Genomic DNA, 19,808 nt, shown 5'->3' on the forward strand with positions numbered 1-19,808 from the left:
TTTTACACATCTTTTACAGTGTGTAAAATGTTTAAATCCCATTATTGTTACTGGGAAAAGCTGCAGGAATTATACCACTTCACTTGTAATTTAGGCCTAAATAAATGTAATAAAGATATTAGGCTCTATTTATCAAATGACAAGAGGACATGATTTGCTGTTGCATAAGCTGTCCATATTTATCATTGCACAAGCATGGCACCACCCTGCTCATTAGCGGGCCAATCGGCTGCTAGCAGGGGCTGTCAATCATCCTGATTGTATTGGAGCAGGATTAATTTAATACGCCCCTTTTAGGTGGTAGACGGTTTAAGTAATAGAGGTCTTTTGACCTCTGCTTCTTAAAGAGACATGAAACCTATATTTTTTCTTTCATGATTTGGAAAGATCATGCACTTTTAACCCCTTAACGACCAAGGACATACGCCACACGTCCTCAAAAAAATACAGTTAATGACCGAGGACGTGTGGCGTACGTCCTTGGTCTGGAAAGCAGCTGGAAGCGATCCTGCTTGCTTCCAGCTGCTTTCCGGTTATTGCAGTGATGCCTCGATATCGAGGCATCCTGCAATAACCCCCCTTGGCCATCCGATGCAGAGAGAGCCACTCTGTGGCCCTCTCTGCACCGGACATCGGTGGCCGGTATCGTTGGTGGGTGGGAGCAAGTCTGGGAGGCGGGTGGGCGGCCATCGATGTGCCGAGTGGAGTGGAGGGGGGCGGGATCGGGGGCGGGAGGGGCTGGAGCGTGCACGGGAGCGCGCGCGTGCACGGGGGGCGGCGGGTGGGCGCGTGCACGGGGTGGGAGCGGGAGGGAACCGCTGCACTACAGAAAACTAAACTTTCAAAAGTTAAAAAAATGAAACGTTTTGAAAGCTGTAAATAAACAGCTAAGAGATCTGGAAGGGGTGGGGGGTTGTTCTTGGGGGGGGGGGAGCTACACTACAGAAAAGGGCATTTTTTTTAAAAAAAGGGCAAATTTTTTAACTAAACTGGGTACTGGCAGAGAGCTGCCAGTACCCAAGATGGCGCCCATTAAGGCAGAGGGGGAGGGTTAGAGAGCTGTTTTGTGGGGGATCAGTGAGGCTGGGGGCTAAGGGGGGATCCTACACAGCAGCATATGTAAATATGCTATAAAAACCGCAAAAAAAGCCCAAATATAGCTTTTATTTTAGTACTGGTAGAGTTTCTGCCAGTACTTAAGATGGCGGGGACAATTGTGGGGTGGGGGAGGGAAGAGAGCTGTTTGGGAGGGATCAGGGGGTCTCATGTTTCAGGTGGGAGGCTGAGCTCTACACTAAAGCTAAAATTAACCCTGCAAGCTCCCTACAAGCTACATAATTAACCCCTTCACTGCTAGCCATAATACACGTGTGAAATGCAGCGGCATTTGGCGGCCTTCTAATTACCAAAAACCAACGCCAAAGCCATATATGTCTGCTATTTATGAACAAAGGGGATCCCAGAGAAGCATTTACAACCATTTGTGCCATAATTGCACAAGCTGTTTGTAAATGATTTCAGTGAGAAACCTAAAATTGTGAAAAATGTAACGTTTTTTTTTAATTTGATCGCATTTGGCGGTGAAATGGTGGCATGAAATATACCAAAATTGGCCTAGATCAATACTTGGGGTTGTCTACTACACTACACTAAAGCTAAAATTATCCCTAAAAGCTCCCTACATGCTCCATTATTAATCCCTTCACTGCTGGGCATAATACATGTGTAGTGCGCAGTGGCATTTAGCAGCCTTCTAATTACTAAAAAAACAACGCCAAAGCCATATATGTCTGCTATTTCTGAACAAAGGGGATCCCAGAGAAGAATTTACAACCATTTAAGCCATAATTGCACAAGCTGTTTGTAAATAATTTCAGTGAGAAACCAAAAGTTTGTGAAAAAATTAGTAAAAAAGTGAACGATTTTTTGTATTTAATCGCATTTGGCGGTGAAATGGTGGCATGAAATATACCAAAATGGGCCTAGATGAATACTTTGGGATGTCTACTAAAAAAAATATATACATGCCAATGGATATTCAGAGATTCCTGAAAGATATTAGTGTTCTAATGTAACTAGCGCTAATTTTGAAAAATAATGGTTTGGAAATAGCAAAGTGCTACTTGTATTTATGGCCCTATAACTTACAAAAAAAGCAAAGAAATGTAAACATTGGGTATTTCTAAAATCAGGACAAAATTTAGAAACTATTTAGCATGGGTGTTTTTTGGTGGTTGTAGATGTGTAACAGATTTTGGGGGTCATAGTTAGAAAAAGTGTGTTTTTTTCATTTTTTTCCTCATATTTTATATTTTTTTATATTAAATTATAAGATATGATGAAAATAATGGTATCTTTAGAAAGTCCATTTAATGGCGAGAAAAACGGTATATAATATGTGTGGGTACAGTAAATGAGTAAAATGAAAATTACAGCTAAACACAAACACCGCAAAAATGTAAAAATAGCCTTGGTCCCAAACGGACAGAAAATGGAAAAGTGCTGTGGTCATTAAGGGGTTAAACATCTTTCTAATTTACTTCTATTATTTAATTTGCTCTTTTCTCTTAATATCCTTTGCTGAAAAGCATATCTAGATAGGCTTAGTAGCTGCTGATTGTTAGCTGCACACAGATGCCTCGTGTGATTGACTCACTAATGTCTATTGCTATTTCTTTAACAATGTATATCTAAAGAATAAAGCAAATTAGATAATAGAAGTAAATTGAAATGTAGTTTAAAATTGCATTCTCTATCTGAATCATAAAAGTAAAATTTAGGGTTTAATGTCCCTTTAACTTTAGTTTCAAGCAAGCCTGAAACGAGGGGCCTCCGAAGCAGCAACCACTGCTTGATAAATGGAGCCCATTATGTTAAATTAATTTTATAATTCTTTGTTTCTTTGTAATTCTTGAGAACTTGTTTATTGGGACATGAATCAAATAGAGCATAGACTTTTAAAAGTACCAATATGAAATATAAAACAACTTTCCAGTTTACATCCATTATTCAATTTGCTTCATTCTCTTGGGGGGCGATTTATCACGGGCCGAATTGGGCCATATACCCCTGTTTCCCCGCGAGCCTTCAGGCTCGCCGGAAACAGGATTTAAGAAGCAGCGGTCTTAAGATTGTTGCTGCTTAACTCATCCGCTGCCTCTGAGGCTGTGGACATCAATCCCCCCCGATCTCATAAGATCGGGTTGATTGACACCGCAAATCTGCATGGGGCGGCATTGAACAAGCAGTTCACCAGAATATATGCTGTCGGCATTCAGTGATGTCAGGCGGACATGATCCGCTACAGCCAATTAAGGTCAGTCCATCCCAGAAATACCAGGCAATTCTCCTCTGAACAAGGAACATGACAACCCCAGATGATCTTTTCGGCCTCCTATGGGCCTCGTCAGTGAGGTGCAGCCACATTCCTCTAAGCACATTGGGTAAGGAGTCCACGTTTGGTTTCCCCCATCACCCATAGGGAGACTTCCCCAGGGTAATGACTACAGATGAGGACAAGATCATGTTTTAAAAATGATTCAACAAATATCTACTCCATTATGCTAGAAGAGCAGAGTTTAAAGACTCAGTGAAGCTCTGGAAAGAAAACTCAGTTTTTACTTGGTTTTACCATTATTATTTTTTTTTATTTTAATCTTAAAAACCCACCAAATAATTTACAGTGAATCCCTCACCAAACCAAAAAACATTTTCTTACACATGTTTACATAACTGGTTTTATTTCAATAATCAGTCTGCAGTACCTTAACCAATTAAAAAAACAGCAATCTCAGATTAACACAAACTCATACACACCAATGCTATATATATATATATATATATATATATATATATATATATATATATATATATATATATTTATATATATATAGTAAATACAAAAAATGAATCCTTCCTCCTGGGTCAGCCACCTGGGTATATAAATATATATACACTACATACATACAAACATATACTCAAACACACTACACACATGCACACGTTCACTCACATACACACAAATGCATACACACGTGCACAGTATAGTTATTTGCTTTTTTGTTTTTTTTATTTAAAAAGATAATGATGATTTATAGTATAGAAAACAAAAGATAGAGAGCACCACATGATGCAGATCATACTAGCAAGGAGTAGGATATGGTGGTATGCAAAAACCTACTCACGTGATGGAATGCACCAATGTACAATATAGGCAGGCCGGATCCAATGAGTCACCCGGCAGACTCCTAGGTACCTGGAACTGATCAGATCCTCGTCCCACCAGAGGGAGTCCAGAGATGCAGTGTAGTTCCCACAGGGTATCTCAAATCACAGACAGAGATAAAAGCTAATGCTCTCCTTGGCACAGTGGTAGATTTATGGAAGCCACAAGGAAGGCAAAAATTTTATGAATCCGAAAAGATGAAGTGCAGCAGCGAGATAGAAAATCTTATAAGTTTATTAAAAAGTTATAAACAACATCAGAAACACGTTTCTCTGTGTCCCAGCACGGTTTCATCAGGCTATACAAACATTCACAAACTTGCCTCACTTATAACTAATGGTATCCAATCAGCATGTAGGAGAATTACACACCCACAGGTTACACAGCTGTTCAAAATATAATTTATCACACAGACCTAGCTTTTCGTCATACAGGGAGTGCAGAATTATTAGGCAAGTTGTATTTTTGAGGATTAATTTTATTATTGAACAACAACCATGTTCTCAATGAACCCAAAAAACTCATTAATATCAAAGCTGAATAGTTTTGGAAGTAGTTTTTAGTTTGTTTTTAGTTTTAGCTATTTTAGGGGGATATCTGTGTGTGCAGGTGACTATTACTGTGCATAATTATTAGGCAACTTAACAAAAAACAAATATATACCCATTTCAATTATTTATTTTTACCAGTGAAACCAATATAACATCTCAACATTCACAAATATACATTTCTGACATTCAAAAACAAAACAAAAACAAATAAGTGACCAATATAGCCACCTTTCTTTGCAAGGACACTCAAAAGCCTACCAGCCATGGATTCTGTCAGTGTTTTGATCTGTTCACCATCAACATTGCGTGCAGCAGCAACCACAGCCTCCCAGACACTGTTCAGAGAGGTGTACTGTTTTCCCTCCTTGTAAATCTCACATTTGATGATGGACCACAGGTTCTCAATGGGGTTCAGATCAGGTGAACAAGGAGGCCATGTCATTAGATTTTCTTCTTTTATATCCTTTCTTGCCAGCAACGCTGTGGAGTACTTGGACGCGTGTGATGGAGCATTGTCCTGCATGAAAATCATGTTTTTCTTGAAGGATGCAGACTTCTTCCTGTACCACTGCTTGAAGAAGGTGTCTTCCAGAAACTGGCAGTAGGACTGGGAGTTGAGCTTGACTCCATCCTCAACCCGAAAAGGCCCAACAAGCTCATCTTTGATGATACCAGCCCAAACCAGTACTCCACCTCTACCTTGCTGGCGTCTGAGTCGGACTGGAGCTCTCTGCCCTTTACCAATCCAGCCACGGGCCCATCCATCTGGCCCATCAAGAATCACTCTCATTTCATCAGTCCATAAAACCTTAGAAATATCAGTCTTGAGATATTTCTTGGCCCAGTCTTGACGTTTCAGCTTGTGTGTCTTGTTCAGTGGTGGTCGTCTTTCAGCCTTTCTTACCTTGGCCATGTCTCTGAGTATTGCACACCTTGTGCTTTTGGGCACTCCAGTGATGTTGCAGCTCTGAAATATGGCCAAACTGGTGGCAAGTGGCATCTTGGCAGCTGCACGCTTGACTTTTCTCAGTTCATGGGCAGTTATTTTGCGCCTTGGTTTTTCCACACGCTTCTTGCGACCCTGTTGACTATTTTGAATGAAACGCTTGATTGTTCGATGATCACGCTTCAGAAGCTTTGCAATTTTAAGAGTGCTGCATCCCTCTGCAAGATATCTCACTATTTTTGACTTTTCTGAGCCTGTCAAGTCCTTCTTTTGACCCATTTTGCCAAAGGAAAGGAAGTTGCCTAATAATTATGCACACCTGATATAGGGTGTTGATGTCATTAGACCACACCCCTTCTCATTACAGAGATGCACATCACCTAATATGCTTAATTGGTAGTAGGCTTTCGAGCCTATACAGCTTGGAGTAAGACCACATGCATAAAGAGGATGATGTGGTCAAAATACTCATTTGCCTAATAATTCTGCACTCACTGTATACAAGGAGAATACCAATAGCTCAGGAGTTTATATATCCCACAGGACAACAGAATTATATCTCTCATAATAAATATAATGTATATAGCATCTATATCAATAAGAGCACTATTGCTATAAATTTAAAGATTTAAGAGGGTGGTGGCAGTTGTCAGAATCGTCATCTCTTAGGATGTCCAATCATGTGCAAGGAGCGTAGGTAGAATCATGGAATACGGCATATCATTAAATAAGAGTTATTCCTAATCGTTAAATAAATTATAAACAAAACATGTGTTACGCATTATACCCCAAACATTGAAAAAGAAGATAATAGAATATATGTGAAGGTACAATTGTGTCTAAATAAAAATAATTAATTATTTGCTGTTGGGTGTGTTAGACTTATAATATAAATGTGACAAATCACGTAAATATGGTAGTAGAGAGGAAGTATGACAAAGAATGTCATTGTGACAACTAGGATTAAACTAGAAAAATCCAGTATGCGGTTGTGAGTCAAGATGTATTATAGATCCGCAACATCCCGGAGAGTGAAGCTTAAAATCTGTGCATAAGGATATAGTTATGTCAGAATGTAAGGTGTTGTTTGCAATTGTGTATATTTCCAAGTGAGTAAAACATAACACATGACTTTAAGAAAGTAAAGTATATGGGGAATAAGCTAAGTGTCAAGGCATCACAGGATACTCGACCAATGTGAAGGGAAGTGCAGGAAAAAAAATGCGATTGGAGAACCACGGACCAATGATGATGAGAAAAGTGGCATGAAAAACAAAAAGCAAACAATGCTAGCGTGGTCATAAGATTATGTCAATATGTCATGACAACAATAGCAATAATAATACATCGCAATCGACAAATCAATGGCTAAAGAGGCCAAAAAAGACCAGAATGTGAAAGTAATCACAAATGTGATAGGGAAATAAACATATAACTAAATCAGTAGCTAATGGTTCAAATAAAGCTCTAGATATAATAAGAGAGGAAGAGTAACTATACAGTGGGGCAAAAAAGTATTTAGTCAGCCACCAATTGTGCAAGTTCTCCCACTTAAGAAGATGAGAGAGGCCTGTAATTTTCATAATAGGTATGCATCAACTATGAGAGACAAAATGTGGAAACAAATCCAGACAATCACATTGTCTGATTTGGAAAGAATTTATTTGCAAATTATGGTGGAAAATAATTATTTGGTCAATATCAAAAGTTCATCTCAATACTTTGTTATATATCCTTTGTTGGCAATGACAGAGGTCAAACGTTTTCTGTAAGTCTTCACAAGGTTGTCACACACTGTTGCTGGTATGTTGTCCCATTCCTGCATGCAGATCTCCTTTAGAGCAGTGATGTTTTGGGGCTGTCGCTGGGCAACACAGACTTTCAACTCCCTCCAAAGGGGTTGAGATCTGGAGACTGGCTAGGCCACTCCAGGACCTTGAAATGCTTCTTACGAAGCCACTCCTTCATTGCCCGGGCGGTGTGTTTGGGATCATTGTCATGCTGAAAGACCCAGCCACGTTTCATCTTCAATGCCCTTGCTGATGGAAGGAGGTTTGCACTCAAAATCTCACAATACATGGTCCCATTCATTCTTTCATGTACATGGATCAGTCGTCCTGTTCCCTTTGCAGAGAAACAGCCCCAAAGCATGATGTTGCCACCCCCATGCTTCACAGTAGGTATGGTGTTCTTTGGTTGCAACTCAGCATTCTCTCTCCTCCAAACACAACGAGTTGTGTTTCTACCAAACAGTTCTACTTTGGTTTCATCTGACCATATGACATTCTCCCAATCTGCTTCTGGATCATCCAAATGCTCTCTAGCATACTTCAGATGGGCCCGGACATGTATTGGCTTAAGCAGGGGGACATGTCTGGCACTGCAGGATCTGAGTCTCTGGCTGCGTAGTGTGTTACTGTTGGTAGCTTTTGTTATATGGCCCCAGCTCTCTGCAGGTCATTCCCTAGGTCCCCCTGTGTGGTTCTGGGATGTTTGCGAACTGTTCTTGTGATCATTTTGAGCCCACGGGGTGAGATCTTGCGTGGAGCCCCAGATCGAGGGAGATTATCAGTGGTCTTTTATGTCTTCCATTTTCTAATTATTGCTCCCACATTTTATTGCTTCACACCAAGCTGCTTGCCTATTGCAGATTCAGTCTTCCCAGCCTGGTGCAGGTCTACAATTTTGTTTCTGGTGTCCTTCGACAGCTCTTTGGTCTTCACCATAGTGGAGTTTGGAGTGTGACTGTTTGAGGTTGTGGACAGGTGTCTTTCTTATACTGATAACAAGTTCAAACAGGTGCCATTAATACAGGTAATGAGTGGAGGACAGAGGAGCCTCTTAAAGAATAAGACACAGGTCTGTGAGAGCCAGAAATCTTGCTTATTTGTAGGTGACCAAATACTTATTTTCCACCATAATATGCAAATAAATTCTTTCCAAATCAGACAATGTGATTGTCTGGATTTGTTTCCACATTTTGTCTCTCATAGTTGAGGTATACCTATGATGAAAATTACAGGCCTCTCTCATCTTCTTAAGTGGGAGAACTTGCACAATGGGTGGCTGACTAAATACTTTTTTTGCCCCACTGTACATATATATACATAAAAAGTAAAAATCATAATAGATAAGATTTGTGACACAGATATGACCTCTTCCTGCTAAACACCGACCCAAAGCCTCAAAATTGGGGTAAAATGGAGGGGCAACAAAGACCCTACCAGGGTATCAATATATTAGGGGACTCAAAAAGAGTGCAAATAAGGCAGCGGGTCAGAGCTAGCAGGGGGGATTAGACTATATAAATAGATGCTATAGTGTCAATAGTATCAATTGATGGGGTGTAATAACTGAAATCACAATCCACTATTATGTTACTATCTCTAAATATGTAAGTATACAGTTAGAAATACATCTTGTTATAGCTTCTCAGGAACTGAGTAAATGTTACAAATAAGTTGTTATTTGTGTCACAGAGGTAACCAAGAATGAAGCTGTGGGGTTAACTCTGTGACTTAATATTAAACAAAAGCAATTCCCAATAGGGGAACTGAGGGGACGCGTTCTGGATAATCAATACTGATAAAAGTTGCGTGTTCACTGTGTGTTAGCCAATTGGCAAGAGTACATGGGTCTAACCAAAACCGGAAAGTTTGAATATATCACCCAAAATCTCAATGCCAAAATGTGAACCAAAACGAATCCTGCAGGTTTCTTCTGAAAGGAGGCCACTCCTCTGGTTCCCGGTGTGTGGGATAATCTAGGTAATCAGAGAAGAAAAAGAGGGCGCCTCATAGTGTAAATAGGTCTGGATAACACCGCTATACTGATAAAATTGAGGGGCTTACCAGAAAAAGTTGCACCGTACTTGTGACCGGTGCCAGTAGACAGGCTAGCACTCAACAGTATCTAGTACACTAATCGGACTCGCCAGTCGGCTGTGTCTCCAAAACCCCTTAGTCTGGTCCCAGTTGCAGTTCCTCTGGGTGAGTCCCAGCTATATTCCAAGGAATGCCACTTTGTGGATATGAACTTGATATAGTGGTGTTCCTTTTGAACGGATCAAAAGACAACTTCCGAAAAGTTTCAAATACAAAAAGAAACTTTATTTCTTGTATCACTGCAACGCGTTTCTCGACCCAATGAACTGGTCGTTTCCTCAGGCAATACAAAATGAATAAAATTCATTAGATTGAACAACATTAAATACATGTGTGTGAACAAAACGGAAGTTGTCATTAATTACAGAGATCCAATGGTAATCTTAATTCATTCATCAATGCATAACATTTTCTTCAAATTGGCTCTGTTTTCAACAATAACAATAAAACAATAATCAAACACTATATAGTCCTTCAGCAACTAAAAACTAACATGTGTATGTACATTTTATTAAAAAACAGCCTTTTTTAATAGCAACGTGTTTGTTAGCGAGGATTCTGTAGTAGCTCATGTGTGTCTTGGAAATGTTATTGTTAATATTTTGACACATATAACTTGTAAATGAAAAGTATCTAACTGACTGCTAATAAGTGTCTTGTGAGAAATTCCAAATTTAGCTACCTACTAGTGTGTTTCTTGAAAGAATATTTCAAAAGACAAAACACAAATAACTTGAAATGTAATGTTGCTAAATGTTTGCTTGTTAATTGGTACTTATAGACTAGAAATGCTTTTCCCTTCATGATTAATTTCTTGTTTCATTATTCGATTGGATACATTTTACACAAAAGAAATTGTAACAATTTTTGATATCGGCATTCTCTCTAAAGGATGTTTTTCCCATGAAAACTTATATTTAGACCTCATGAGAGACTTTCGAATACTAGTATCATTATAGTTCCTAAACAATAGTTCTAATGATGGAATGTGTTATGTTCATATTATTCAAAACATTTTTTAGTTTAGTGTATGCTGCGTAGATTTTCAATCTAATGTTGTATATATAAGTTGCTCTATTGTTGTATTTCATGATTTAACCTAATACTTTGTGGATTTGTGTGTATATGTATATGTAAAGGTGAAAATGTATTTTGTACCCGATATTGTATTTTACTAGTGCGCACATAATTTCCACCCCCTAAAGGTAATGTGTGGTTCCTACATGTGGAAAAAAAGGGGGGTTATATATATAATTGACCAGTTAACCCAAACTAATGTATGGTCATGATTGAAGTATGGAAAAATTAATTCTATATTTGTCCAATCACCTATTATGAATCTCTAAATAATGGTAATAGCCCAGCCTATATAAGAATTTGATATCTGTTTGATGAACGTACCAATAAAAAATTGGATGATTATATTGTTTTATGTAAAAAGGATTCAATCTCTGTGTGATGGGTGTAGTACCACTATAAAATTAAATAATTGTGATGTTTCATATATATGTTCATTATGAATTGCTAAATGAAGCAACCTAAATGTATTTTTAAAATAGTATGTGATGTAATTTGGTAAAAATGTGATGGTGAATGAGGAAAATAATTTGATATAGATAATCCATTTGTGCTATAATTATATAGTAATGTGATGAATTTGGAAGAATACATATAAAAGGAATATGTTGTTTGGTGATAAATGCATTGAGTTTAGTATGAAGTGATTGGTGATAAGCTAGTGACGTCTGCAATCAAAAGTAATGGATATACATATCTGTTTGTAGTGCAATGTTCTGATGATAAGATAGTGAAATTAATGTAAAAGAAGTGTGTATGAAGAGAGTGTGTTATTTGTATATTGAGTACATTGTGTGTTAACATGAGGTGATGAATGGTGATCTTGTGCCGTGCGTGTATGTTTTTTTAAATCTGATAGTGCGTGATCCCCTTGTTATATTTGTTTGTTTCTTTCTTATATGATTTAACATGTTTAACTATTTTGCTAGGGGCTAGTTTGTTCCTTAAAGTTGGTGCTCTTCTATATACTATTCTAGGTTTGTCTTTGACAATACTTTTGAGAATTGGATCTCGTTGTCTAATATGCCAGTGTTTGTTAATTATTTGTTGCATTTTATAAAATTTGTTATTATATAGTGTAATAAACATACGGCTAGATTTAGAGTTTGGCGTTAGCCATCAAAACCAGCGTATAGGGCTTCTAACGCTGGTTTTTACTGCCCGCCCTTATTTAGAGTTCACTTACCGACACTCAAAAATCTCCCAACGCACAAATCTCTACCGACAACTCAGACCCAGTAGTTAACATCTACCGACAAAATAAACATCCACGAATAATAAAAAAAAATATTATACAAAGTACACTTACACTCATACAAACACTACACTATATTTCTTTTTCTTTTTTTTTTTTTTTACATCAAAATAGAAAGGATCAAAGTTGCGAGATCTCGGGTGTTAGAAAAAAAAACAACACAAATACATTTTGCCATTGACTTACATTGACAGACGGGAAAAGACCCTCATATAGCTACATCTAACTAATAATATTATCACAAACATACACTCATCGATGCATACCAAAAATATACACCACATTACATACACAAACAAGTTATTTATTACAAAATGAACACGATTTAGCTACTTTTTAACCCAAGACCATGACGTCACTCACTTTACGATGAAAACCAGTCTTGGAATTTATTTACACACAAATTTAGAGCCTCCATTGACTTCTATGTGGAATACGTGCTCGTGCACGTGACCGACAGATTTCCCTAACGCACGCAAAAAGCGTAGATAAAAAAACTCTAAATACCAGCACTAGAAATTGGAAAATAACTCATGCTTTTCTGCGTTAGACCCAGCTATGACAAATAGATCAAGAAATGGCTATTTTCCTATGGTGGACTTATGGAGTTTACTTATGGCAAATTCACAACAACATTAAATTGTTTCATACTTTTACATTACATCAACTACAAATCAACATCACTAGTAACAAACATTTACAACAATTACATCACATTTAAACGGACACAAAAATAATTGAAACATTTCAGGATTCACAAACAGTAGACAATGGGAAACACCTCTCATTTACCTTTATTATTGCATTTCATTTATTCAATTCATATGCTTGCAGCAACAGCATATCTACATAGGCTTAACACATGATCATTCATGGATGCACATACTTTACTTTTATCAGTCACTCATACATATGCATTCAAATGATGGGGGAAAAACACATTACATTCTCTCTATGAATCACGAAAAAGAAAATAGGGATTTTACTGTACTTTTAGCATCATGATTCGATCACAATAAACCATTAGGAATTACGTACAAGAAGAACATCATTACACCAGATTACAGCTGTCACTTTATGGGAAGGAACAACAATGCGAGACCGCTATATAGAAGTCAGCATATGATGGACACAATCACAATATATACGTATATGTACATAACACGCATCACGCAACCACAAAGCACACATTTATATTTTATTCAGCACACAATAACAATGTAGTCAAATACAACAACACAATGAGGATTTCAGAAATACACAGGCAGGTTAATAATATGATGACGTCATTAGAAGATTCAACCATACACATTACAGATTTACGACTGTACCGCCCCTTTCAGAACTTTACCACTCAATACTACAATACAACATATACGTAAACAACAGTTTGGAACAGCATTATTAGGGCGATTTTAATGGGACGCATACAATATTGACATCTCGGCAATCACTTATATATACAATACTACAGATGACATCCAGAAGTTATTCAGTATTAGTGCGATTTGAAAGGGACGCATACAATATTTACATCTCGGCAATCACTTATATATACAATACTACAGATGACAGCCGGAAGTTCTTCAGTATTAGTGAGATTTTAATGGGACGCGTACAATATTGACATCTCGGCAATCACTTATATATACAATACTACAGATGACAGCCGGAAGTTCTTCAGTATTAGTGCGATTTTAATGGGACGCGTACAATATTGACATCTCGCCAATCACTTATATATACAATACTACAGATGACAGCCGGAAGTTCTTCAGTATTATTGCGATTTTAATGGGACGCGTACAATATTGACATCTCGGCAATCACTTATATATACAATACTACAGATGGCAGCTGTTACTTTATCGTTTACAAACAATATTGCAGCAACATTGATCGATCATATTCTATGCACATTATACACAAGTATGCACTTTCATTCATGTTAGCGTGGACGTGTGCTTTTTACTATAAGATCGCGTTTAATAAATATTTATTACGCATATGAACAAACATTACAAACATGCACTGTATGCGTGATATTTGACACTTTCACATTGAGATTCATTGGGGGAAAATAACATTTCACCAAACACCTTAAAAAACGCCCACTTTGAAAGCATTCGCGCCGCTCACATACAAACAAGTGTATACAATCAGCAATCATTACAAACTCACTACCATTGGACTAATTGCACTATAAATCCCCCAAACAACATGGCCAAAGCGTCCATGTTGATCGACATCGTATCAATTTGCTTCTGTGTTTTTGCATACCTTGTTACTCCTTGCGTTGTGTTTGCTCTGCTGTTTGGCTTTGTGTTGCTAAGCTTAGCAACTATGGATGACGATGATATGGTAGACGCTGCTGGTGCTGCTATTGGCCAGGTAGCGGTTGATAGAATCAGGCAGCCTCGGCGGCTCTGAGTGAGATGAAGGGGTCGTCTGGTTAGAGGTCCTCGTGTCTACAGGGTAAGACCCACCTTGGAAAACATGAGCGACTTTGAGGTTTATGACAAGTATCGGCTCAATCGCGAACAGCTCATTGGCCTTTACGATGTTCTTAAACCTCATTTGGAGCCACGTATAACAATAAGGACTGCTGTCCCCGGCATCACTACGATGCTAAATTTTCTATACGTCCTGGCCTCCGGGAGTTTTCAATCTGGAGAGATGTACATGCATGGCCTGTCTCAAGGTGCATTCTCTGGGGTGTTTGATAACTTTCTGGACGCCATGGTACGTATCAGTAAGCACTACATAGGATTCCCACAGAATGATGGTGATTGGAGGTGCCTGAAGCGGGAATTCTTTGCTATTGCTCAATTGCCCAATGTCTTGGGAGCCATTGATTGTACCCACATTGCGCTGCGTGCTCCAATTGATGACTTGCCCTTCAGAAATCGCAAACATTTTCATAGCCTCAACGTGCAGTATGTTTGTGACGCACGGATGAGGATTATACATGTGTGTGCGAATTTTGGAGGGGCTAGTCATGATGCCCGCATCCTCTCTCTGTGCACCCTGTGGCGGCAGTTTGAGGAAAGACAAATGCCCCCTGGGTATCTCGTTGGTGAGTATTTGTGCACAACATGGTTAATTAGTTAGACAATTGCCACTGTAGTCTTAAACTGTTAGTGTAATGTGCAGCTATAGGATGCAATTTAACCATGTCATTGTCTTTCCGCAAATGTCTATTTTTAGTTCAATGCAGATATGTAGCATGTCTTACCTTAAATGCTCAGATAGAAAATGCAATTTAACCTTTTAGTTTGTATTTTACACAAGGTCTGGTTTAGGCAAAATACGCATATGTAGCATGTCTTAGCTGAAATGGGAAGATAGCAAAATCAATTGAACCATGTCATTGTCACTTTCCGCAAATGTCTATTTTTAGTTCAATGCAGATATGTAGCATGTCTTACCTTAAATGCTCAGATAGAAAATGCAATTTAACCTTTTAGTTTGTATTTTACAAAAGGTCTGGTTTAGGCAAAATATGCATATGTAGCATGTCTTAGCTGAAATGGGAAGATAGCAAAATCAATTGAACCATGTCATTGTCACTTTCAGCAAATGTCTATTTTTAGTTCAATGCAGATATGTAGCATGTCTTACCTTAAATGCTCAGATAGAAAATGCAATTTAACCTTTTAGTTTGTATTTTACACAAGGTCTGGTTTAGGCAAAATATGCATATGTAGCATGTCTTAGCTGAAATGGGAAGATAGAGAATAAGATTGAACTAGATTATTCTTTTTAAATTTAAACATTTGTTAGTGGATTATCGTGTACAACAAAAATCTGTTTAATATGATTTAATTTTGGTATGTTCATAATTTATAGGTGATTCTGGTTACATGAGCCGGCCTTGGCTCATTACACCGTTACGTAACCCTACTGATGAGGCTCAGGAGCGCTACAATAGAGCGCACAAGAGAACTAGGGCTGTTGTCGAAAGGATGTTTGGGCTCCTCAAAATGAGATTCCGGTGCCTTGACAGGTCGGGAGGAGCCCTCCAGTACAGCCCGAGGAAGGTGGCTAAGATCGTTATAGCCTGTACCGTCCTGCATAATATTGCACAGCGGGCTGGGATGCTGCAGGCCGTCCAGGCACCCCGACGCCTCCTCGAAGATGAGGAGGACGAGCCTGTTCTAGAGGGGCCATTCCGGGACGAGGGGCTCAATGTCAGAGCAGACATCATCAACCGCCACTTCAGACGGTAAATAATAGAAGTTAGATTGGAGTATTGTCTATAGATGTGAACTCTAGGGAAATGACAAGTAGAGAATTGTGCAAACATGTTAGGATTGTTTATCAAATGATAACAATTGTTTTTATTTTATTCATATAGGTGATGCTCTGGTCATTGGGTCCTGTATCGAGTCTTTGCCACCTGGTTTTTAAAGACAACATCAGCTGGTAAGTATAAATGTATGGACTGTGGCTGGCAGGAAGTTTACACCAATACATCATATGGCATACATTTTCAAAACTAGTATTTAGTTTACACATTACTTTAAATTTAAATACTCAGAAAGGGATCCTCTAGCATGACTATGGTTCTAAGTCACACAGAGGCTCGTTCTGCTCAATATGACTCATCTTCACAATTTTATAGAACATAACACAAGATGCTACACACGCTTATTAAACTAGTGTCAGAAATTATTTCAGAAATGGGGGGTGGGAGAGGGGTACAGAACTGATTCACACACTTGTAGTAATTTTAATAAAACCTTTTCTGCCATTAGGGAGATGACTTCATCTAAAGACTGACAGTGAGGAATTCGAAGACTGACAGTGAAGAATTCCCAGACTGACAGTGAAAAAGTCAAGATTGAAAGTGATGAATACCAATGGGATCATGTCTGGCATTATCTTTCAAATCTGCTGACCTTGAAAACCATACAAAGACATGTTCACATGGTAAGTGGCAACTATTTGATGGAATAAGGCTGTGGAGGCATCCTATTGGAGACACTTAGATTATTTTTAAATTTTTAGATGGTATTTCAGTCCTCTATTTTGGAAATGATGAAGAACACACCTATTGAAGATCAACTGTTTTCTAGAGAATTTACTTTCAAAGACCATGCATTATCCAGGTTGGTTTTCCAATGCATGCTAGTTAAGAATCACAGGAAGAAGAATGTAAAATATTTTGAAAATATACATGTCCTATATTAGAATATTTGTAGCTTACATACATTACCCATACTTTGATATTTATGTATCACAATCAGACAAAGGAATACATATTATAGTTGATATAGAGGTATTTGAATGGACATGAAATATTACATTTATGTTCAGCATACATATATGTATTTTTTATTATTTAAATGTGATATACATTATTATGTATAATTAGAAATGCTGATATTTAAATGTAATTTTGATTACACAATATAATGGTGTATATCTTTTTTGGTTAAAAAATTTTAATTCATAAATATCTTGATAAAATGTTGCACAAAGTTAGAGCATAGACACAAGATGATTGTAAATGTATTTTATTTTATGAATATTTTACAACGTGTGTATTAACTTTGTTAAAAAAATTTTTTTTTTTACAGATTTTCATCTGATGACTTCCAGGATTTATTTTTTTTTGTTAAAAGAAAAATATTTAAAAAAAAAAAAAAAAAAATTGGTAATAATAAACATTTTATTATTAAATACCCTTTTTTGAACAGATTATAATAAATATCCATATAATCTGTCAATAAAAACAATTTGACTCCTATGACTGGTAGTTGTCTATTTGACAAGCACATGCATAAGATCAAATTAGGCATCATGTATTGCATTAATGTGAGAAAATCCACTGATTCAGAGAATCTTAAAGTCAACTAGCTTTTTTAAATTAATTGTGGAGTGAAATCCATCGATGCTTTTATTGTGTAATTTTTTTATGTTAATTTGTAAAAATATTTTCGGATATGTAGTCAGAATTTGACATAAATTTATTATTTTCACTTTTAAGAAGGGAAAGTGGTTCACGTACATTAAAGTGACAGTGTTGTTGAATGTAAAATTTCTTTTATAAGATCTTGTATCTTCCTTAGGTATCCAAAAACATAATTTTCTTAAATTTATCTTTAAAAAAAAAAAAAAAATGGTAGGTCAGTTAACTTCATATTTTGCATAAGCTAGTTATTGGATGCCATGTTAATTGATTTTCTGTTCTAGTGGAGTCATTTAAAGGGTCATTTAACTATAGTTATTAATATTATGTAATTTTTAAAATCTTACCTCTTGGTTAGACATCACATATCTATATATATTTTCATTCCCCTTTAGTTTATTTCTACAATGTTAAATCAACATTCTGAATGTTTTGGTCCTTAAAGGGACATTCCTAAAATATATTGTGTATTGAATTTTAAACAATCCTAAATAATTTTTTAAAATAATTTTAATGTACTATTTAATTACATTCAGTCTTTAAATATACTTAGAAAAAGATATATCAATGCACATGTATTAGACAATGACATAAGGCATCTATGTGCAACCAACAATCTGAATCAAAATAGCCTATGTAGATCAGAATATATATAATTAAAATCTAATGATCGAATAACAAAAAATATTAAGTTGTTAAAATATTATATTCTTCAAAATGCGTAAATAACATATAGCTTAATGTCCCTCTAAGCTGAAGATTGCGAAATACAGCCAATACAATATATATTTCATTCAGTGTGTAAAACAATCCAGAAGTTAATCTAAAAATGCTTTAGTCATATGTTATACTAATTTTGCCAAAGGAAGGTGCCTAGGTTTATGATATTTCAAGCATTATTGCGAAATGTCTCCTTAAAGGGACATGAACTCAAAATATCCTTAAAGGGAGACTGATAAAAAATTAATTATTTATACATTCGGAACGAGTATTCAATTTTAAGCAACTTTATAATTGACTCATATTATCAATTTTCCTCATTATGTTGCTATCATTAATTGAAAAATAAGGCATAAAATTGTTAATTTATTTGCTTCAGTACTCTGGACAGAACTTTTTTTTTTGGGTGGATTAATTTATCCAACAATCAAGGACAACCCAGGTTGTTCTCAAAAAATTGTCCGTAATATAAAATATCATTTTTGATTTGCCAAGAAAGATACCAAGATAATTATTAATATTTGAGAACCGGATTAAATTATAAAGTTGCTTAAAATTTCATGCTCAATCTTAATCACGAACGCTAAAAAATTTTTGTACAGTGTCCCTTTAATAGATTTAAAGAGTGTATTTACTTCTCTTATCTTATTATCTTGACATACTTTGCTTTAAAAGCATATCGAGATAGGCTCAGTAGATGAAGATTGGTGGATGCACACAGATGCCTTATGTGATTGGCTCAACCATGTGCATTGAAATTTCTTCTGTTGAAGATATCTAAATACAAAGATAAATTGAGTTACATTTTAAAGTCTAAACATTTTTGATCTCTACAGATCATTTGATACAATTGTTTGGTTGTAATGTCTCTTTAAAAATAAAGACGCCATTGCACAATAACATATATGAGCAGTTCAGACAAATACAAGCTTGAGGTTTATTTACTAATAACAAAGAAACCTGTAGTTTAACATCTATAAACAGATTATCCAAGTTACGGACATTATAACCAGAAATTGCACATTCAGAAATGTTGTGTGGGAAACGTATCTTGAAACACCAGATTTGCATCTTTAAACATTAGAGTCTAATGTAACGCAATAGCGCACAATCAATGTGCATTATAAATACATTTAATAGAGCAATGTCAATACTTCACAATAAGTCACGAAATTGATTTTATGAACAATAAAGACATACAATATTAAATGTGTATTAATCCAACGTATTTGTATT

Source organism: Bombina bombina, chromosome 6 (assembly GCF_027579735.1).
Source record: "Bombina bombina isolate aBomBom1 chromosome 6, aBomBom1.pri, whole genome shotgun sequence".
In the NCBI taxonomy this organism is placed as follows: domain Eukaryota; kingdom Metazoa; phylum Chordata; class Amphibia; order Anura; family Bombinatoridae; genus Bombina; species Bombina bombina.